The sequence below is a fragment of the Erinaceus europaeus genome, chromosome 14 (genome assembly GCF_950295315.1).
Source record: "Erinaceus europaeus chromosome 14, mEriEur2.1, whole genome shotgun sequence".
NCBI lineage: Eukaryota > Metazoa > Chordata > Mammalia > Eulipotyphla > Erinaceidae > Erinaceus > Erinaceus europaeus.
The window spans coordinates 54,944,844-54,968,618 of NC_080175.1; positions in this window are offsets into that span (position 1 = coordinate 54,944,844).

Consider the following 23,775-nt stretch of genomic DNA (forward strand, 5'->3'; position numbering starts at 1 on the left):
ATGAGAAGAAGTAAGGATAAAGAAAGGATCCTAAAGGCTGCAAGAGAGAAACAAAAAGTCACATACAAGGGAAAACCCATAAGATTATCTGCAGACTTCTCCACTCAAACTCTAAAAGTCAGAAGGGAGTGGCAAGATATCTATCTATCCCTGAATGAAAAAGGATTTCAACCAAGGATAATATGTCCTACTAGACTTTCATTCAAACTAGATGGAGGGATCAAAACCTTCTTAGATAAACAACAGTTAAAGGAGGCAACCATCACCAAACCGGCCCTGAAAGAGGTTCTAAAAGACCTCTTATAAACAAGAACATCACTATAATACTTGCAATATATCAAAGCAAACAATTTTTTTTTAGAATAATGGCACTACAATACATTAAATCCATAATATCAATAAATGTCAATGGCTTAAACTCACCCATCAAAAGGCACAGGGTGGGGGGACGGGTCAGAAAACATAACCCAACCATATGCTGCTTGCAAGAATCCCATCTGTCACAACAAGATAAACACAGACTTAAAGTGAAAGGATGGAAAACTATCACACAGGCTACCAGACCACAAAAAAGGGGAGAAACAGCCATTCTCATCTCAGACATGATAGATTTTAAATTAAATAAAGTAATAAAAGATAGGCAAGGACATTACATAATGATTAGAGGATCAATCAGCCAAGAAGACTTAACAATTATTAACATCTATGCACCCAATGAGGGACCATCTAAATACATTAAGCATCTACTGAAAGAATTTCAAAAATACATCAATAGTAATACAATAATAGTGGGAGACTTCAATACCCCACTCTCACACTTAGATCAACAAGCAGAGAACCAATAAAGATACAAGAGAATTGAATGAAGAGATTGACAGACTAGACCTCTTGACATTTTCAGACTCCTCCACCCCAAAAACATGGAATACACCTTCTTTTCAAATCCAAATAACACATACTCAAGGATAGACCACATGTTAGGCCACAAAGACATCATCAATAAATTCAAGAGCACTGAAATCATCCCAAGTATCTTCTCAGACCACAGTGGAGTAAAACTAACATTTAACAACAAACAGAAAATTATTAAAAGACACAGAATTTGGAAACTAAATAGCATGCTCCTTAGGAATGACTGGGTCAGAGACTCACTCAAGCAGGAAATTCAAATGTTCCTGGAAACTAATGAAAATGAAGACACAACCTATCAAAATATTTGGGGCACAGCTAAAGCAGTACTGAGAGGGAAACTTATAGCCATACAATCACATATTAAACACCAAGAAGAAGCTCAAATGAACGACCTTACTGCACACCTCAAGGACTTAGAAGAAGAGGAACAAAGGAACCCGAAAGCAACCAGAAGGACAGAAATCACTAAAGTTAGAGCAGAAATAAACAACGTCGACAATAAAAGAACCATACAAAAGATCATGAAGCCAAATGTTGGTTCTTTGAAAGATTAAACAAAATTGACAAACCCCTAGCCAGACATACCAAACCAAAAGTGAGAAAACTCAAATTAATAGAATTGTAAATGATGGACGAGATATCACAACTGATACCACAGAAATCCAGAGAATCCTGCGAAACTTCTATAAAAAACTATATGCCACCAAGCTAGAGAATCTGGAAGAAATGTTACAATTCCTAGAAACCTATGCACTTCCAAAACTGAACCAAGAATAACTACAAAATCTAAATGCACCAATCACAAAGAAATTGAAACCGTTATTAAGAATCTCCCTAACAACAAAAGTCCTGGACCAGATGGCTTCCCAAACGAATTCTACAATACTTTCAGGAAACAGTTAATACCCATACTGCTTAAGCTATTCCATAAGATTAAAGAAACAGGAATACTCCCTTCCACCTTTTATGAAGCCAACATCACCTTGATACCAAAAGCTGATACGGACAGAACAAAAAAGGAAAACTACAGACCAATATCTCTGATTAACATAGATGCCAAAATATTAAACAAGATATTGGCCAACTGGATACAGCAACACATCAAAAAGATTGTTCATCATGACCAAGTGGGATTCATCCCAGGAATGCAAGGCTGGTTCAACATCCATAAGTCAATCAATGTCATTCACCACATCAATAAAAGCAAATCCAAAAACTACATTATCTCAATAGATGCAGAGAAAGCCTTTGACAAAATCCAACACCCGTTCATGCTCAAAACTCTACAAAAAATGGGAATAGATGGGAAATTCCTCAAGATAGTGGAGTCTATATATAGCAAACCTATAGCCAACATCATACTCAATGGACAGAAGCTGAAAGCATTCCCCCTCAGATCGGGGACTAGACAGGGCTGTCCACTGTCACCGTTACTCTTCAACATAGTATTGGAACTTCTTGCCATAGCAATCAGGCAAGAGAAAGAAATCAAAGAAATACAGATTGGAAGGGAAGATGTCAAGCTCTCACTATTTGCAGATGATATGATAGTATACATAGAAAGACCTAAAGAATCCAGTAGAAAAATACTGGAAGTTATTAGGCAATATAGCAAGGTATCAGGCTACAAAATCAATGTACAAAAATCAGTGGCATTTCTTTATGCAAACACTAAATCTGAAGAAGAAGACATCCAGAAATCACTCCCATTTACTGTTTCAGCAAAATCAATCAAATACCTAGGAATAAAGTTGACCAAAGAAGTGAAAGACTTGTATGCTGAAAACTATGAGTTGCTACTCAAGGAAATAGAAACTGATATCAAGAAATGGAAAGATATTCCATGCTCATAGATTGGAAGAATAAATATCATCAAAATGAATTTTCTCCCCAGAGCCATATACAAATTTTATGCAATACCCATCAAAGTTCCACCAAGCTTCTTTAAGAGAATAGAACAAACACTACAATCATTTATCTGGAACCTGAAAACACCTAGAATTGCCAAAACCATCTGGAGGAAAAGAAACAGAAATGGAGGCATCACACTCCCAGACCTTAAGCTATATTATAAAGCCATCATCATCAAAACAGCATGGTACTGGAACAAAAATAGGCACACAGACCAGTGGAACAGAATTGAAAGCCCAGAAGTAAATCCCAACACCTATGGGCATCTAATATTTGATAAGGGGGCCCAAAGGATTAAACGGGGAAAGGATGCTCTCTTCAATAAATGGTGCTGGGAAAACTGGGAAAACTGGGAAAACATGCAGAAGAATGAAATTGAACCATTTTATCTCACCAGAAACAAAAATCAACTCCAAATGGATCAAAGACCTAGATGTCAGACCAGAAACAATCAAATACTTAGAGGAAAACATTGGTAAAACAGTTTCCCACATACACTTCAAGGACATCTTTGATGAATCAAACCCAATTGCAAGGAAGACTAAAGCAGAAACAAACCAATGGGACTACATCAAATTGAAAAGCTTCTGCACATCCAAAGAAACTATTAAACAAACAGAGAGACTCCTCACAGAATGGGAGAAGATCTTCACATGCCATACATCAGACAAAAAAACTAATCACCAAAATATATAAAGAGCTCAGCAAACTTAGCACCAAAAAAGCAAATGACCCCATCCAAAAATGGGCAGAGGATATGAACAAAACATTCACTACAGAGGAGATACAAAAGGCTAACAAACATATGAAAAACTGCTCTAGGTCACTGTTGTCAGAGAAATGCAAATCAAGACAACACTAAGATACCACCTCACTCCTGTAAGAATGGCATACATCAAAACGGACAGCAGCAACAAATGCTGGAGAGGATGTGGGCACAGAGGAACCCTTTTACATTGCTGGTGGGAATGTAAATTGGTACAGCCTCTGTGGAGAGCAGTCTGGAAAACTCTCAGAAGGCTAGACATGGACCTTCCATATGATCCAGTAATTCCTCTCCTGGGGTTATACCCCAAGGAATCCATAACACCCAACCAAAAAGAGGTGTGTACTCCTATGTTCATAGCAGCACAATTCATAATAGCTAAAACCTGGAAGCAACCCAGGTGCCCAACACCAGATGAGTGGCTGAGAAAGCTGTGGTATATATACACAATGGAATACTATTCAGCTATCAAGAACAACTGGGAGTCGGGCTGTAGTGCAGTGGGTTAAGCGCAGGTGGCGCAAAGCACAAGGACCGGCATAAGGATCCTGGTTCGAACCCTGGCTCCCCACCTGCAGGGGAGTCGATTCACAGGCGGTGAAGCAGGTCTGCAGGTGTCTGTCTTTCTCTCCCCCTCTCTGTCTTCCCCTCCTCTCTCCATTTCTCTCTGTCCTATCCAACAACGACAACAACAATAATAACTACAACAATAAAACAACAAGGGCAACAAAAGGGAATAAATAAATAAAATAAATATTAAAAAATAATTAAAAAAAAAAAAGAACAATGAACCCACTTTCTCTGACCCATCTTGGACAGAGCTAGAAGGAATTATGTTAAGTGAACTAAGTCAGTAAGATAAAGATGAGTATGGGATGATCCCACTCATCAACAGAAGTTGAGAGAGAAGATCTGAAAGAGAAACTAAAAGCAGGACCTGATCAAATTGTAAGTAGGGCACCAAAGTAAAAACCCTGTGCTGAGGGGTAGACATGCAGCTTCCTGGCCAGTGGGGGGTGGGAGTGGGCGGGAGGGATGGGTCACAGTCTTAACGTGGTGGGAATGGTATTTATGTACACTCCTAGCAAAATGTAGACATATAAATCAGTAGTTAATTAATATGAGAGGGGGAAAATCAGTTGTATGTCTCAAAGTTCCTCAAAACACAAACTGAATCTTTTTAATATATAGGCTGTGTATTTGATATGTGGACTCTCTCAAAAGCCTAGACCAAGTAGAATAGAAGCATCCAGTAGCACAGCGACATACAAGTTACTGGATACTGTACAGCAAACCATAACAAAAGGACTTTTCAAAGTTAACCCAATTACCAAATAATGTGATGATAACATTAACTATCGATTGTCTTTTGGAACCCTAAGACAGCAGGAACCTCACATCTCCACTATAGAGCCCCTACTTCCCCCAGTCCTGGAACCCTGGATAGGGCCCACTTTCCCATATGCGTCTCCCAATCCAAACCAAATAATATTGCATCCGCCGATCACAGCCTAACCAAAGCAACGATTGCCACCTCAACATGCTTCACCTCAGTGTCCAGAGACTTCACGTGTGGAATGACAACCCTACAGCTTCATTACTTCGGTGAGACCTTTCCTTTTATAGTACACTCTAATTTCATCTCAGGTAGTTCACTTTCTAACAAAGTCCCATAACCTAGATATACACCAGTTTCTGTGAGAGAGAGCATATGTTCACATGTATCCATAAACTACTGCAAAATATATACCTGAAAGCAGAAGTACACTAGAGTTTGCAGTGAGTACCTCCCTAACACTTCCTCTCCACTATTCCAAGCTTGGGATCCATGATTGCTTAACAAATTGTTTGGCTTCGTATGTTAACTCTCTTTTCAATCACCAGGTTCCAGATGCCACCAGGATGCTGGCCAGGCTTCCCTGGATTGAAGACCCCACCAATGTGTCCTGGAGCTCAGCTTCCCCAGAGACACACCCTACTAGGGAAAGATTGAGGCAGACTGGGAGTATGGACCGACCAGTCAACGCCCATGTTCAGCGGGGAAGCAATTACAGAAGCCAGACTTTCTACCTTCTGCAATCCTCAATGACCATGGGTCTATGCTCCCAGAGGGATAGAGAGTGGGAAAGCTATCATGGGAGGGGGTGGGCTATGGAGATTGGGTGGTGGGATTTGTGTGGAGTTGTACCCCTCCTACCTTATGTTTTTGTTCATTAATCCTTTCTTAAATAAAAAATTAGAAAAAAAAAAAAGAATAGTAATGGAGGGCTAGGTGGCGGTGCACCTGGTTAAATGCACATGCTACAATGCATAAGGACCCAGGTTAAAGCCTCCAGTCCCCACCTGCAGGGAGAAAGCATTGCAAGTGGTGAAGTAGGGCTGCATGTGTCTATCAACCCCTTCCCTTTCAATATCTTGCTGTCTTTATCTAAGTAATAAAGATAATTTAATTTTTTTAAAGAATGATTAACAGAAAAAACAACAATAACAACAACAAAAACTTGGGTTCTCTGAATGCCAGGGAACAGTTTCAACCACTCCTCAGGGTTGAGAAGTAAACATCATACCCTTAGTAATGAGAGTATAGGGGGCATATGGAGTGGTGGACGCACAGTGCACATCTCACAGTGAAGTTTTACCAAATGTCCCCTATCATCTCTCTGTCTAACATCTCCTGCATGCTCACTGCCCCTCTAGTTATTGTGAAGCAGAAAATAGATGCATATTCCTTTATCATAGCCTGCATATTTCCCTGTTGTCTAACCTCGATATCTCAGAGCATATTTCCCTGTTCTAAACCTCGATATCTCAGAGCAAGGGGGCCATATTGGCACCCCAGCCTGGGATTTCCCAGCTGGGATTTGTCTCTTGTCTTTGTGTAAGTTTGTGTACTGGCCTTATTCTCACTATTTCAAATTTAAGAATAAAGTCCTTATACTTCACTTACATATGGGAGTCCTGTCAGTTTGTGTGGGTTCAAATCAAAAGTTCTTTTTCAGTGTAATAAACTCCTGTCTTTTCACCATGATTTTGGTTTAAGCTTTGTGTTTAGGCATAATTTCTGCAACAATTGGGTGTGTGTGCATACAACTATGTTAAGTATAAACATCTTAAGGGTATATGTAAACCATAAACATTGTTAAGGAAATGCAAAAACAACTTGAAAGGCATGCACCACTGAATGATCTTTCTCCTAGTATGCAGGCCACTCTATATAAGGCTTGGTATCTCCAACTCTATTTGGTGTGGGCTTAATTCAGGGAGATCAGGCAGCCTTCAAGTAAGCCTTCAGGACCTGTTGACCACTCTCTCTGTTTAGTCTAAAGTGGCCAAAACAACTGGGGGTGGGGGTAGGGGGGTGGAGACAGAACTGCAAACATACCAGAGAATTTCCAACATGACTGGTAAAACACATATCAGTTAATAATTAAAGAAAATAGTTGAGTAGATAAATAACAAACATAAGTCAGGGAGTTTATAAAAAATTATCAGGAGCACTCTAACAGAATTATTTTGCGTGAATAGGAGCATGGGATCTGATAGGAGCCTGGAAACTCTACTGGTCAGGTCACGGATGCATGTCATAGTGAGGAATCACAGAGATCTGGTTAGCTTGAGGAAACACAAGCCTTGATTGAAGCAACACAGGGACAGAATGGAGAAACTTGAAGTGATACTGGCAGAACCTCTGAGGGGGAAGACACAGAGTTTTGCAGGCCACTGTGAAGAGGTGAAGTGTGTGCAGATCCTGGTCCCTGAGATTCTTGGGAACACACAACCCAATATACTTTTTAATATTTCTTACTGAGTAGAGACAGAAAAATTGAGAGGGAAAGGGAAGATAGAGAGTATGAGAGACAGAAAGACAGCACTGCTTCACAGCTCATAAAGCTTTCCCCTTGCTGATGGGGTTTGGTGGCTTGAACCCTGCTCTTATGCATTATAACATGTGCACTTAACCAGGTGTACCTAGTTTAACATATAAAAAAATTTAAAAAATATTTTGTTCCCCCATCTATATTTTAGTGCCTCTTTCTTCTTGATGTCTTTTGGAGATAATATAAATTTACATTCCAACTCTCTCTCTCTCTCTCTGCCTTTCTCTCAATGGACTAATTTGTTGTGTCCCTGGAGGTGCTGAGGTGGGTGAAACTTTTCCCTGGCCTGTCCCCCCCAGCCTTGGAGCCCAGCCTCTCCCTGCCTAGATGCCCAGGGCTTTCTTCGGGCCCCGAAGGACAGCACCTTCCAGAGGTTAGCACTGAACCCACTGTAGAGACCCCATCCAACTACGCTGCTCCAGATTTCCACAATGACATCTATCACTCATAGATGACTTGAAAGGCCTTCTTGTTTGGATGAGGGAGGGGTGTGGGGCAAGGATGTGGACAAGGCTCCAGGGAGCTAGGAAGTCTTGAAGTGGGAAAGGGCCTGGGGCCCAGAGTTAAAGCTCACTGGTAGGATACCTACCTTGCCATGGGGCCAGGTTTGAACCCTGAACACTGTGTGGGCGATAGATATCACAAAACTAAGGAAAACTCTTCTTGGGGTTAGTGGTACACACAGTTAAGCACACATAATACTAAGCACAAGGACCCAGTGCAAAGATCCAGGTTTGAGCCTCTGCTCCCCACCTGTTGGGGGGACAGTTCATAAGCAATGAAGCAGATCTGCTGATGTTTCCTTTGTCTCTCTCCCTCTCTATCTTCCCTCCCCTCTCAATTTCTCTGAAATATCCAATAAAATGGGAAAAAAATGGCTGCTGAGAGTGGTGGATTCTTAGTGCTGCCACAGAGCCCCAGAGATAACTCTGGAGGAAAAAAAAAAGAGAGAGAAAAAGAAAGAGAGAAATGAAGGATGGAAGGAAGGAAGGAAGGAAGGAAGGAAGAAAGAAAGAAAGAAAGAAAGAAAGAAAGAAAGAAAGAAAAGTCTTATTGGATTTGGGTCTGACTAAAAAGAATTTGAATGAGAGTTGGGGAGAGACTTGGAACTCCAGAAGTAGATTTGTGGGAAAAGAGACAGTTGTAAGGGGGTCTAGTGGTGCCCTGCCAGGGGCCAGGCTGACATTAGGCCTGCATCCTGGTGTGGACAAGGTGTCAGAGGGTAGTCAGTGACCTGACAGCAGGTGATGGAGAGGGTCATGGAAGCCAGTGAGGTTGACCAGGTTTAGGGATCTTCTGGGTCTCTGCCAGATGTCTCCATCAGGTGTTGGAGCACCTATGAAGACAAAAGGAGGGGGACAACCCTTCCCTCCCCCACCATAGGTACCTCACACCAACTTGGTGAATGTGTAGAGGACTATGCCCAGCATGTCAGGTCTCCACAACAGAAAATCCTGGCTCCATCCCACTGCCAGATCTTCTGGGCAGTCTTCACCAGCCTGGGTACTGGCCTGTGCAGTGCAGGGTCAGCCATGTCTTCAGCACCTGGACAGGGAGGAGGTGCCTCAGTGTACTCTGTCCCCCAGCTGCAGGAGGGAGGGGCACAGTAAAGAGAGCAATGAGGAAGTCTCTGGAGTAAGTTCCTGAGTTCTTTCCCCAGCATTGCATGAGCCAGACACTGCTCTGCTTCTCTCTTCCTGTCTTGTTGAGTTTCTCATGGGGGGACTAACTAGGGTCCCGCTCTCTCTGCATGACTGTCCCTGTTGGCCACTGGAGATGGGTGCAGATGAGAACTTGTCCCAAGACTGCAGCAGGGGTACCTCTGCGACCTGTGGCAAGAGACGAGACCAGAGATCACCCCAGGGGGCTTATGGCAGCGGATAACCCATTTATTGAAGGGCAGAACAGATTTTATAAAGGGTGGTAGAGGGATGCAGAGGGCAGTAGGAGGAAGCAGTTTGTTTAACGTTATATGGTTATGGTCAGGTGGTTGGGAAGGGGTGAGAGTTTCTTCCAGTAATCACTGAGCTGGTCTGAAATGAGGAGGGGGGATTATCAGTAGGTACACAGGGAAAGAGGAAGAGGGGGGGTCTTTGTGTGGGCAGGAGGGATTCTAACCATGCATGGCCAAAACAGTGGGATGCAGGAACAGTGGGAGCAGCATGGGGGCTTCTGGTTTCTGTTTGACTGAGCAGAACAATGGTCAGAGAATAAGGAAGTGAAATAGTATGTTAACTTAAGAAGAATGCAGGGCCCTTGTGAGGCAGGGGAGACTGATAAGGAAGAAAAAGCCCTGGAGAGCCAAGGCCCTCCTGCTCTACCCTGGGTGGGGGAAGCTGATGGGGTGACTGTTTCTCCAGGCAGTCCTCACCAAGCTCAACCCTCAGCCTCACACTTCTCTACACTGTCTCTCTCTCCCTTTCAGTGGCAGTCAGAGGTGAGGGAGAAGGGGACCAGAGGGCAGTAGAGGAGGGTTTTATAGGTGTCGGGGATCCTTTCTCTCGCTCTCTTTTTTTTTAATGACACTATAACTGTGGACATAGTATCTGTGGAAAATTCCTAGACAGAAAACCCAAGAGTTAGCACTTATATCAGCAATGGGCTTCAGACCCTAGTGAATATTTCACTCTTAGAGGTCATAATGTCACCCACCAGCACATGATGATGTCACACATATCACATAAGGGTCATGTGTCATCAAGGCTCATCATATCCAGTATACAGAGGAGGAAATCCTGTGTGTGTTTTGGGAGGCTTGAAGATCTGTGCCCCGGTTCCCTATGTTCACCTCCACGGAGTGGATTGAGGTCTGTGAGGTGGTCACCGCCAGAGAGACCCCAGGAGACACTCCTGGATAAGGGGGGCTTTGGGCTCCCCACAGAAGTAGTTCTTGCACTAGGATGAGGAGGTGATAAAGGCATCTGAGAAACACAGAAATGCCCTCACTGCTCCCCACCAGCACCTTCAGGGGAGAGAGTGAGAGGCCTGGCCCCAGGAGCACTGTGCATCAGGGAAGGTCTGGACCCTGGGGAGGAGAGGTAAAGAGATCTGGAGGGTGAAGGTAGCAGGTAGGGGCAGCAGGTCATCACACTTGCTCAAACACCAAGAAATTGATGACTTACTGGGGGCTATTTTGAGCAGTTGAATTTGTTGCCAAAGTGAGCACAGAGGGGGAGGGCCAATAACTGGTTATTGGAGGATACACCTGAAGGGGTGGGATAAATGTGGAGCCCCCTTTGCAAGGGCAGCCCCAGACCCCAATCCCAGCCACCACCCAGCCCCTTTAAACAATTTCCATGGTTTATTTTATGACATGAGACAGAGTGAAGCCAAGGACGCTGCGGGTTGGAAAGAGAACAACAGACCCTCAGGGTTGAAGGTCCAGAGGTACATGTGGGGTGCTGATGCTATGGGCTATGTGTGTGTTGGAATGAGGGAGTGTTTGTTCACCAAGGTTTTGGTCCTTTTCAGCAGGACTTGCACCCCAGAGCAGAGTTGGGGTGCTTTCTCAGCTCAGGCACTCATCTACACTGAATGAAGCTCTATCCAGCTCTGTTCAACCAGTAGCAGAACCTCACAGAAACCTAAGCGCAGGGGTCAGAAGGTCACAGACACCCCTTGTGACCTAGATGGGTGAGAGAGGCAAAGCAGGGAGGAGGTCCTCAAAGTGAACACACACCCCTGAACCTCTGTTTGTTGTGTGTCTGAGCCTTGGAAGCAGAGGGCCCTGGAACATGGAGGGAAATCAGGGGGCTGTAGAGGGTGTTACTCTTTCAGACAGAGACAGTGTACAATTCAAATATTCCCTCAGTACCGGTGGCTCCCAAGTTTCAACCTGGGTCATGCCCATGACACAACAGGCAGGCTGGCCTAATGTGTTATCTTACTGGCCCTGCTGAATAGTGGTTCTTTTTTACTTACTTCCTTCCTTCCTTCTTCTTTCTTTCTTTCTTTCTTTCTTTCTTTCTTTCTTTCTTTCTTTCTTTCTTTCTTTCTTTCTTCCTTTCAATTTATTAATGAGAAAGATAGGAGAGAAAGGACCAGACATCACTGGTACATGTGCTGCATGGGGAATGAATTTGGGACCTCATTCTTGAGAGTCCAGTTCTTTATCCACTGCTCCACCTCCTAGACCACCTGAATCATGGTTCTTTATTAGCTTGAACACCATATCACATAGCAAGCATAGCAGGGCAGGGCAGGGCAGGGCAGGTCTTATGGCAGTACTACTGATTGCAAGAAAAGTCTCACATAAACAGTTGTACTTCACAGACAAAGAAGTTAGAAAAAGGTCATATAGAAAAACCAAGTTAACAGAGCAAAGAAATAATAAAAAAACTAGAATGAAAATTAACAAGAGAAAATGATGACAAAAGGTTTATGAAGAAGGAGTAGTAGGAGGAGGAAGAGGAGAAGATGATGATGATTATGATGATGCCAGGTGGTGGTGCACCTGGTTGAATGCACATGTTACAATGCTAAAGGACCCAAATTTGAGCCCCAGTCCCCACTTGCAGAAATAAAGCTTTGTGAGTGGTGCGGCAATACTTCGTCTCTCTCTCTCTCTCTCTCTCTCTCTCTCTCTCTCTTTGTAATCCCCTTCCCTCTCTATTTCTGGTGTTCTTTGGTCAATAAATAGATAAATGTAAGAAAAATTTAAAAAATAGATAAAGGGTTTCTGAAGATGATAATTGATTATTTTATTTATTCACTTTTTATTTACTTATTTAGCCACCAAGATTATCACTTGGAACCTGGTACCAGCAAGAGATCATTGCTGCTTGTTAAGCTTACATTCTTGTATTGCATTCACAATGAGGTTTCTAATTTTCTATCTCTAGCATTTGTGTCAGATCTTACAATATCTGGTCTTTTTTTTTTTTAGTCATTTTTAATTTTTTTTTAATATTTAAAAATATTAAATTTTTTATATTAAATATTTTAATATTTATTTTAATTATTTATTTTCCCTTTTGTTGCCCTTGTTGTTTTATTGTTGTAGTTATTTTTGTTGTTGTTGGATAGGACAGAGAGAAATGGAGAGAGGAGGGGAAGACAGAGAGGGGGAGAGAAAGATAGACACCTGCAGACCTGCTTCACCTCCTGTAAAGCAACTCCCCTGCATGAGGGGAGCCTGGGGCTCGAACCAGGATCCTTATACATGTCCTTGTGCTTTGCGTCATGTGCTCTTAACCCGCTGCGATATCTGGTCTTTTGTAGTTCTGGCATGGCTAGATATTTATGTCTAAGATTGTACATTAGTGTGGTTTCTGTTGTTAAGCCAACTATGGTACTGTATTTATATTTTCCTATATGTATTGAAGGAAAGGGAGATTCTACCATGTGTTGAACTGATTTAGTTCCTAGGATGACAAATAAGGTGTCTCACTGATGTGTTTCCAGCTTCTGAAAAGTAATTGTATGGAAGATCTGTTTTCTTTGTAATGCTCAAGGAACAAGCAGGATCTATTTTTCCTAGCTGACTAGCTGGTCTTGGGGATACCACATGGCCTTAGTTTTAAGACAAGTTTTCCATTAAACACTGGTGAAGGGGCCAGGCAAGAGCACAGTGGGTTGAGTGCACATCTTACTATGCACAAAGATCCAGATCTGAGCTTCCTTTTCCCACCTGTAGAGGTGAAACAAGGCTGTAGGTGTCTTTTTTTCTCTCATCCTCTTTGTCCCCCCACCCTTTCAGTTCCTCTCTACCCTATCAAAATAATTTTTAAAATAGAAAAGAAAAAAATATCCACTGAGAAAAGTTCCATCATTGATAGTGCTGAAGGTGACTAAAATAAATAACTGATGTGTCCTTGTGAACACTTCAACATTGATGCTTCTGAGTTCACAAGTACCCAGTAATTCCATCTTCCAGAAGCCAATAATTGTGTAACCATCAAGTTGGCATGACTATTATAACAAACAACTTTTTCTGCCTTGAAATTCTCTCACTCAACCATTTTTTACCCAGAGACTGCACACTTCTGCACCTACTTATGTTTAAGTGAATATATATACATATTTATTTTTTTTGCCGCCAGGATTACCACTGGAGCTCAATTCTGGCACTACAAATCCACTTCTCCTAGTGACCATTTTTTTTAAATCTCTCTTTCTTTTTATTTTTCTTTATTAAATAGGACAGAAATTTAGAGAGGAAGAGGAGATAGAAAGAGAGATACCTGCAGACATGCTTTGCTGCTTGTGAAGCGTCTCAGCTTCAGGTGGGGAGTGGAGGTTCAAACCTGGTTTCTTGCTCTCTGTAATATGTGCTTAATCAGGTGCACCACCACCTGCCCCCCCCATTAAGTGAGTTTCTTGAGAAGTCACAGTTTAATTTGATGAGATTTTAAGTTGTTTTTCATTGTTTTAACAAGTTGAGAGTGACTGTATAGTGGCTGCTATTCCATGGTTACATCTCCAGAAGTCTATATACCTATCTTAATGAAACACAATTAAGATTTAGGTAGACCTGCATATTACCATAAAATTATTTCTCTTTCTTCCAAATTATCTTATTGGGGGGGGGGTAAATGTTTACAGTACAATGGTTGACACATGAGTACATGTAGTGATGCAATATGACCTGGCACAGTGCTGACGACACAGTGCTGACGTCAGCCTTGGCGACAGAAGACTGACAGTATGCAGTGATCTGTGCAGGTGCATGGTGAACTGTAGGTGGATCCAGACTGTGCTGGTATACAAAGCATTGTGGGTAGGCTGAATAGATTTAAAATGACAACCAGCCAGAACTCTTATTCTCTTTGGCTGTGGCTTCTTCTGGTCAGAAGCACCTGAGCGGAGGTGCTCCAGGCATCCATCCACCATGTCTATTTCTCCTGAGAACTGAACACATGTGACTCTGCTAGCTGGTAAAATTTTAGACCCCTCTATAGCCATGAGCAACGTTTGCCAGAGCTTATAATTGTTTATCTTATGGGACTAAACTTTGGTAACCATATTCAGAGTTTATAGACCTAGCGTACACTTAAACCCTTGATGATAAGTGCTTATTTTTCCTCTTACCCTTTTCACCCTAATAAACCATGTATTGTTTAAACCACTTCCCAGCTCCCTGCTGTGAATCCTTCTACTCACAGCAGCATCTCACTTCAAATTTTATTTAAGTTAATTTATAACAGGTACACTTTCTCATCTCCCCATGATAGGCATCTTCACAGAGAATAAAAACATGTCATAATGTGTGATGGGCAATATAAGCAGGGATAGGGTACCCCCCTGCTCCCCATAAACATATGTGTCTTCACAAAGAACCATTTACTTTTAAATATTGTGGAAGAAAGACACAGTACTTGAAATCTACATGTAGAAACAATTGTCATATGTGGCCAGAGACATGGGTAGAATATAACAGGTTTGATGCCTCAAGTCCCCAACTCAGTCCTCAACACCTCATGTATTGAAGTAATGTTATGTATTTCTTTCCTTTCCCCCCCTCATTAATTCATAACTAAATCTTTAAAAAAATAATTCTAATGAGATCAAGTGCAAAGGAGGTACTGCAGAAATTTGTAGAGATCAGAATAAGCATGCAATTTTTTAAAGTATTGCAATCAGAATTGACATGATATACATAAATATTTAAATATGGTCCATAAAGTGCTTTTATATCCTTTTAAAGAATAACACCCACAATAAACATTTTCTGAGTGATATATAATTGTTGGTATGCTTCTAAATTCTGCATATAAGACCTTCTGTTTTGATCATCACATTAGGTTCACTTGTATTACTTACAATGTGGTCTATTTACATAATCACTGTTTTACCTAGGCCCCGCCCTGCCTGCAGGGTATTAGTTTAATCCCCACTGGTGAGATGGAAGCTTTTTATGTTCTGTTTGTGCTCTCTTTTTTGCTCTTCCCCCTCTCCTAGTCATTTCCTTTCCCTTATCACTTCCAGTGAAGAGATGCATAAAAGGTGATGTATCTGATTACTAAATGAGATACTGCTTCCCATCAGCCATGAGTAGGGGGTCGTCTGTCTCCTGCCCATGAAGCTAGACCAGCATATAAATTTATCTCCTGTTTTTTCTCTTACCTGAGACAAAACTCACTCAAAATATTCAGGCAGAGATCACTGATTAAGACCTAATAGACCCAATGAACTTTACTTCATCCTTGTTTGTTCAACCATTCTACTGAATTTGACACCATGAATATACACATACACAAACATTGCATTATTTTTGTTTGTATTTAGTTGATTTTGTAATCATAGTTAATCATATATATATATATCGATAATTGACTGAAGATAACATCATTAAAATAGATTAAATTAAAACATGCATGTGGATTTTTAGACTATATTACAATAGGACTTTTAAATCAATTTAATTTAATCCAGAAACATGAGCATGCTTTCATTCTGTGATTTAAAAAAAAAAAGGATTAAAGCAAGTCAAATAGATTTTAAATGCCTAAAATATGTGACCAATTTATGACATCCTCAGAAGGTGGGGCTGTTTTAATACTCTCTTCACTAGGCCCTGACTGGCACATTCTTCATGATTGGATTATACTTTTACAGACACCTACACTGGAGTCAGTAACAAAAACAGAGATACTCAGTGAGATGTTTCTTTCCAAGTTCTTATCCCCTTTATGGATCACTCACCAAAAATCCAAAAAGTTTCCAAATTGAAGCCATGAATGAGAAGAGACATTGGCCACTAGCTGGGCCACCTTTGTCTGGATTCATGCCTCTAGAGTGTGATAAGCCTCAGTATGTTATTTTGGGTTTGTTACTAGGCAACTCTGTAAGTCACTGTAGAGCACACAGAAGCACCATCATCCCTGTCATCTCTCAATAGACTCTGCACAATAGCTAAACACTAGTCCCCTGTCCTCCACAAAGGCTTGTCAGAAATCAGGAAGCTGGGTCTCCTGGGAAGGGTGTTTTTTTATTCTGGGATTTATAATAATTGATTTTCAAGACATTTCAAAAATAAATAGCATTATGATGATTATGAGTGACTTTTTCAAAGGAACTCAACAATGAGAAACAAGTAATAAAAATAAACTGATGTCCTTAAAGAGGGTTTGTCAGCAGATGAGACATCTTTGGAAGACTGTGATCTTCTTAATCTTGCATTCAGCTTGGAAAAGCAGGTGCTGTACTCAAATAGTACATATAGAAGTTAAATTGACTCTTTCCTTCCTTATACTTAGGATGACATACTCTGTAATTTGGGTGGAGACAAAAGATTTTTCTCGGTTACTTTTAAGTGGTGCTCAACCATTTGTCTTAATATGTTATTCTCAGGGCATGGAATTGACTCACTCTGCAGAGAACACTCAGTACCATGTGCAACACCCCAGGTTCAAGCCTGACAACTAAGTAGAAGCACCTGTGCTGGGAATACATTGTTTCACTGACTGGATGACCAAGGAATTATGGGTGATATGATTAATTAGCATATGCTGATAGCAGGTTGATATCAAGAGCATAGGTCAGACAGACAAAAATTTACAAGATATTGTGGGATTGGGGGTTATAAGATCTGGTAGAAGTTCAACCCCTTCACCCCTTTGCCTTTCACCTCTCACCTCCTCACTCCCCTTACTCCTGGGACATCATAAAATAAAGTTCACAAGATTCATGGCTTCTGCCACATGTCTAGCTAGCCTTTTCTCTCCTGAGTAGCTTTATTTCCATCCTTGGTCATTATGTACCTAATATGCCCCCTGAATTTTAATAAACCCCAAGTAAAACCCCCCAGGACGTTTCACTTTTTTTCAATACACCTATAATAGGGAAGCTTCACAAGTGATAAAGAATTGCCACAGTATCACTGTCTGTCTGTCCCTACTTTTCTCTCTGCCTCTCATCCTCTATATAAAGGGGGGGGTTAGAATTGGAGAAGTGCCATTTTGCACACACTGGACCCTAGAAATAAACCATGGCCAACAAAAATAAAAAGAAAAAATTCTAAATAAAGTTATTATGGATTGTGGATATGAAACCTGACAGGGAAGAGCTAGATGATAAAGAAAATCAGGAAAAGTATGAGGACGTGGGGCTATGGAGCAGCAGCAGCTATGCTTCTCTCCTCTCCTTTCCTCTCCCAGGTCAACTAGGAATACCAAAGGAGATCATCTGGAACCACAATCAAGGCAGGACTATAACAACTTAAGGAACCCACCAAATAACCCCTGAGTGCAAATATTTGTGCCTCATGGACAGAGAGGAGCCTAAGGAGAGATTGAGCAGCTGGTAACTGTCCAGCAGTTTGCCAGTTGAGGCACCACCTCCAGTCTGTTTTACCAATACAAAGACTGCTGAAGGGAGGAGAGGAATCCCCTAAGACTCACCAAATGCAACTGTGAGTCTCCACTGCTGCTGCCCTCAGAGGCTGGAGCAGTAGGGGGAGGCCCTGTGCTGACATCAGGAAAAAGAGAACTGACAAGAAAACTCAAGTGAAGAGCTACACTCTTGGCCTAGCAGTGAGGTTGCATACTGGGAGCCTTTCCACATAGTTATCCTGATGAGACCATAGTGAATAATTGCCTCAGAACCTACAAACTACAAATGGGACATGTTTAGAAACTCACAGGGCCCGGCAGTGCTGTCCGGCTTGGCATAGAAGCTGAACTGAGCCTGGAGCTTCGGATTCTTGGGATGTGAGAGTTTCAGCATAGCCACTGTGTTATCTCTCTCTCACCCTGATTTAAGTCTTGGTCATGAGTGAGTGATTAAGAAGTCTACTTCTAGTTTAAAAGCCTACAGGGAATAAAAAGAACAAAAGAGGCTTTAACAGCCACTGTGCTCCAACTCAATATATTGCCAATCTCAACAACAAGAAAACAAATAACACCATCCAAATGTGGGGAGAGGTCATGGACAGAATATTCACCACAGAAGAGATATAAAAGGCTGAGAAAGACATGAAAAATACTCCAAGTTGTCAGAGAAATGCAAATAAAGACAACAATGAGATACCACTTCACTCCTATGAGAATGTCATACATCAGAAAAGGTAGCAGCAACAAATGCTGGGGAGGTTGTGGGGTCAAAGGAACCCTCCTTCAAGCTGGTGGGAATGTCAGTTAGTCCAGCCTCTGTGGAAAGCTGACTGGAGAATCCTCAGAAGGCTAGAAATGGACCTCCCCTATGATCCTGCAATTCCGCTCCTGAGGATATAGCCTAAGGATCCCAACACAACCATCCAAAAAGATTTGTGTATACCTATGTTCATAGCAGGACAATTTGTAATAGCCACAACCTGGAAGCAACCCAGGTGTCCAACAACAGATAATTGGCTGAGCAAGTTGTGGTATATATATATACAGTGTAATACTACTCAGCTATTAAATCAACTCAATGAACTATCACCTAGTCATGCTTCTCTCTCTCTCTCTCTCTCTGTCTCTCTCTCTCCTTCTTTTCCTCTCTCTCTTGAGCATTATTGATAAGGCTCAGTGACAGCACTAAGAACTCACTACTCCTGAAAGACATTTCTTTTTCTATTTTTTTTGGATAGGACAGAGACAAATTGAGAGAGGAGGGGGAGTATTAGAGAGAAAGACAGACACCTACAGACATGCTTCACCACTTGTGAAACTTACCCCCTGCAGATGAAGAGCAGGGGCTTGGACCTATATATCCTTGAGCATGTCCTTGTGCTTAATACTGTATGACTTAACTAAGTGTTCCACTCCACCCACCACCACTCCCATGGTCCTCTCTTTATATCCACTTTCTTCTTTAGGTGTTCTTGTCATTATCCAACAACTTGTGCTAAAAATAATCCCCCTCAGTCTCCTTCCTCATCAGGGCCTATTCATGGCTATGTGTGATGCACCCTCCTCACTGGTCTTTTCTTTTCATTGGGGATATTAATTGTTTACAGTACATATCGTTGCTGGTACATGTGTAAATCTCAGTTTTCTGCAAAACACCCTCACCCCCCAGCCTAGGTCCTTCCTCCTCTACCATCATGCAGCGGGACCTGGTGCCCCCCATCCCTCCACCCACCAAAATACTTTATTTTGGTGCAATACACCAAATACGGTCCAATTTCTTCTTTGTTTTTCTCTTTGTTTTTATTTCTCAACTTCTATCCATAAGTGAGATCATCCCATAGTCATTCTTCTCTTTTTGGCTTGTTTCACTTAACATGAATACTTCAAGTTCCATCCAAGATGAAGTGAAGAAAATGAATTCATTTTTAATAGCTGAATAATATTCCATTTTGTTTAAAGAACACAACTTTTTCAGCCACTCATCTGTTGTTGGAGACCTAGGTTTCTTCCAGGTTTTGTCTATTACAAATTGTACTGCTAAGAACAAAGGTATACACAGATCTTTTTGGATGAGTGTGTAAAGTTCCTTAGGATATGTCCCCAAAAGTGGAATTGTGGGGTCATAGTGTAGGTCCATTTATAGCCTCTGAGAGTTCTCCAGATAGCTCTCCACAGGGTTTTTAATATCATCATGTGAAATACTGGATAACTTGTAAACAAAATGACCTGTCTCTTCATTTTGCAATGGTCCTTATGACCTCTTTTTGGTCAATCTCTTTCTCTCATTCTTCACAAGAAACTAGTCCATTATACCTCTTACATGAGCTAACAACCTATTGACTCTTTATCTCAGTTTCATGGTTATTTTATCCTTTCATTTATTTATTTGACAGGACAGAGAAATTGAGAGAGGAGGGAACATCGAGAAATAGAGAGGAATAGATACTTGCAGACTTGCTTCACTACTCATGAAGTTTCTATCTGGCATGTGGAGTTTATTCCATTTAATGATTCCTCCTCCACAGGAAGCTGACTGTGATAGATTGAGGAGTGTCTTCTTAGACATAAACAGGGTCCTAGGAGGAGTTTTTACAGAAAAGTAATAGAACATTCTAGACTGTGGATATAGCAGTGAACATTTCTGCTAAAGCAAAGAGGAAAGGAACTAGATAAATAGGAGTTCAGATACACTGGGAGTTCTCCTTTGTTCCTTTTCCTCTTCCGACAATCTCTCCATTCCTGATAGTTTCAAGGTTTCTAGTCAAAATTCCTCACAGGTCTTCTTATGCAAAATTCCTCACTGGTCTTCTTATGTACACCTGGATCTAACATGAAATTTTATTATTGGGAGTTGGGCTGTAGCACAGCGGGTTAAGCGCAGGTGGCACAAAGCACAAGGACCGGCATAAGGATTCCCGGTTCGAACCCTGGCTCCCCACCTGCAGGGGAGTCGCTTCACAGGCGGTGAAGCAGGTCTGCAGGTGTCTATCTTTCTCCCCCTCTCTGTCTTCCCCTCCTCTCTCCATTTCTCTCTGTCCTATCCAACAACGACGACAACAACAATAATAACTACAACAATAAAACAACAAGGGCAACAAAAGGGAATAAATAAATAAAATAAAATATTTTTTTAAAAAAAGAAATTTTATTATTGTTGTTGTTATAAATCTATGGGGCTGCCTCTTGCAATGTAATATTAACCAGAAACTTTGGAACTTTAGGCAGGAGATTCTCTTTGCATAACCATTATGTTGTCTACCCCTCCCCCTGGAATCTCTGTACAACTGTTTTAGCTTCCCTAACAGAATAGATCTGATAATTTCCACGATTTTTTTTTTAATGACTGTGAGGGCTCCATCTCTCACACATTTTCAGATGGAAAGAGAGGCAGAGGGCAAGAAAGACCACTACATCAAAGCTTACCCAAGTATGGTGGTTGCTGGGGCCTCAACCCCAGGTCATGGGGCCTCAACTCCAGGTCTAGTAGAATGCACACTCCACCAAATGATCTATCTCCTGCTCTTCTGCTCAAACATTTTGAACAGAGCATTGACTAACAGACAGTATTATTTTACATAAAATGTTGAGTTTTATACATATTATATCAACAAATGCCAAAAAGATAAATGAGTATTTTTTAAATATTCATAGATCTTAAAAAACATTTTATTATAAACTGTGTTCTGAAATAATCACTAATCTATTTTTGGTATTAAGATATCATTTTCCTTGGAAAATCATGGTGAGAGCTTTGTTTTCTCCTTCTCAAAAATCAATATTCCTTTTAGTTTTCTCTTTTTATCCTTGGGCAGAATTTTTCCTGTCATCATATGTTGTGTAAATCAATTTTTTAATTAGAAACATGCAAAGTTATAACATAAAGAGAGATCCTAGAAGCCACCAAAGTGTATTTTCTCCCTCTGTATGATTTTTGTACTCACATTACCCTATAACTTATTTTCCAAATTTAAAGTAGCCCTTAAATCACTGGTATGATTTCAGAAATAATGCAAATAACATTATCAGCAACTTTGAAAACTAAGAAATATAAAAATTGCTTGCTCATAATAAAAGAGAATCATTTCTTCTACTATTTTAAGAGAACACAATTTAAAATTAATGCTGAACTTGTCTGTGATGAACTACCTTTTTTTCTTTAATGGATAAACAAAATGTTCAATCTTTTATTTTCCCTTTCTTTATTGGGAGATCAATTGTTTATAGTCAACAGTAAAATACAATAGTTTGTACATGCATAAAATTTCTTAGATTTCTACATAACAATTCAACCCCCACTAGGTCCTCTTCTGTCATTGTGTTCCAGGACCTGAACCTTACACCCTTTTGTGCCCCAACCCCACCCCAGAGTCTTTTAGTTTGATGCAATAAACCAACTCCAGTCCCAGTTCTGATCAGTGTTGTCCCTTCTGATCTTGTTTTCCAACTTCTATGAGTGAGATTATTCCATATCCTTTTGTTTCTGACTTACCTCACTAACATGATTCCTTCAAGTTCCATCAAGATAGGGTGAAGAAGGTGAATTCACCATAAAATGTTCAATCTTAAACTTGATGCAGGTGGATTTGTTGAAGGGATGATCTAAAATACTAAAGCTGCTTTGGGAGCTAGGCAGTGGTGCCCTCAGTTAAGCACACATAGACTTAAGCACAAGGACTCACTCAAGGATCCAGTTTCAAGGCCCTAGCTCCCCACCTGCTGGGGAGAGTCTTTCCAAGTGGTGAAGCAGGTCTGCAGGTGTTTCTTTCTGTCTCCCTCTCTCCCTCCCCCTCCTCTCTCAATTTCTTTCTGTTCTATCCAATAAATGTAAAAATGGCCACCAGGAGCAGTGAATTTGGAGTGCTGACTCTGAACCCCAGTGATAACCCTGGAGGCAAAAAAACAAAAACAAAAAAAAAACTGATTTCCACTGAGAACAATAATCTTTGCCATAGGGTCTTATGGAATAGTCTATTTTGCACAAAAATTTAAAAGCCAATTTTCTCAGTTTAAGGACACAGAATATATATATGTATACATATATACATATATGTATATTTATCACAGTACTGCTCAGCTCTGACTTATAATAGTGCTGGGAATTGAACTTGGGACTTTGCTTGCCTTAATGTTATAACATTTTGCATAATCCTGTTACCTCTCTGGTTCAATATTCTTCTTTTATTTAAAAATATTTATTTATTTATTTGATTTTTTAATATTTATTTATTCCCTTTTCTTGTCCTTGTTGTTTTATTGTTGTAGTTATTATTGTTATTTTTATTGATGTCATCATTGTTGGATAGGACAAAGAGAAATAGAGAGAGGAGGGGAAGACAGAGATGGGGAGAGAAAGGTAAACACCTACATGCCTACTTCACTGATTGTGAAAGGGCTTCCCTGCAGGTGGGGTGTCAGGGGATTGAACAGGCATCTTTAAGCTTTGCATCATGTGCATTTAACCCGTTGTGCTACTGCCTGACTCCCTATTTACTTATTTTTAAATAGAGACAGAAAGGAAAAGGGAATGAAAGAGGCCACAGCATTAAATCTTCCTTCAGTGATGTGGAAGCAGGACTTGAATAAGGCAAAGCAGTACGTTACTCAAATGTTGCCACCCCAAATATTATTCTAAGATGAGTTGCTAATCTCTTCTTGACTCTCTTTTAGTTCAATTATTGCTTATTTTTTATTTATTTTTCCATCAAAGTTAATCATTGGGACTCAGTGACTGCATGATTCTGCCCATTCCAGCAATCTTTAGTTTTCATTTTAGATAGCAGGTGAAAGACAGATAGAATAACAGAGAGATTGAGAAAGAAGGAAAGACGCTGAAGCATCACTCCACATCTCATAAAGATTCCCTTCTGATACTTCACATGATGTCCTAGGACTTGAACCCATTCCTTAGGCATGGTAGCATGTTCAGGGTGAGCTTCCATCTACCTTCTCTTTACTCTTTTAAGAAATGACCATAGTCAAGAACATAGGTCCATCCATATGTAACAATCTTCTTTTATACTTGTTTGACAACTTATCT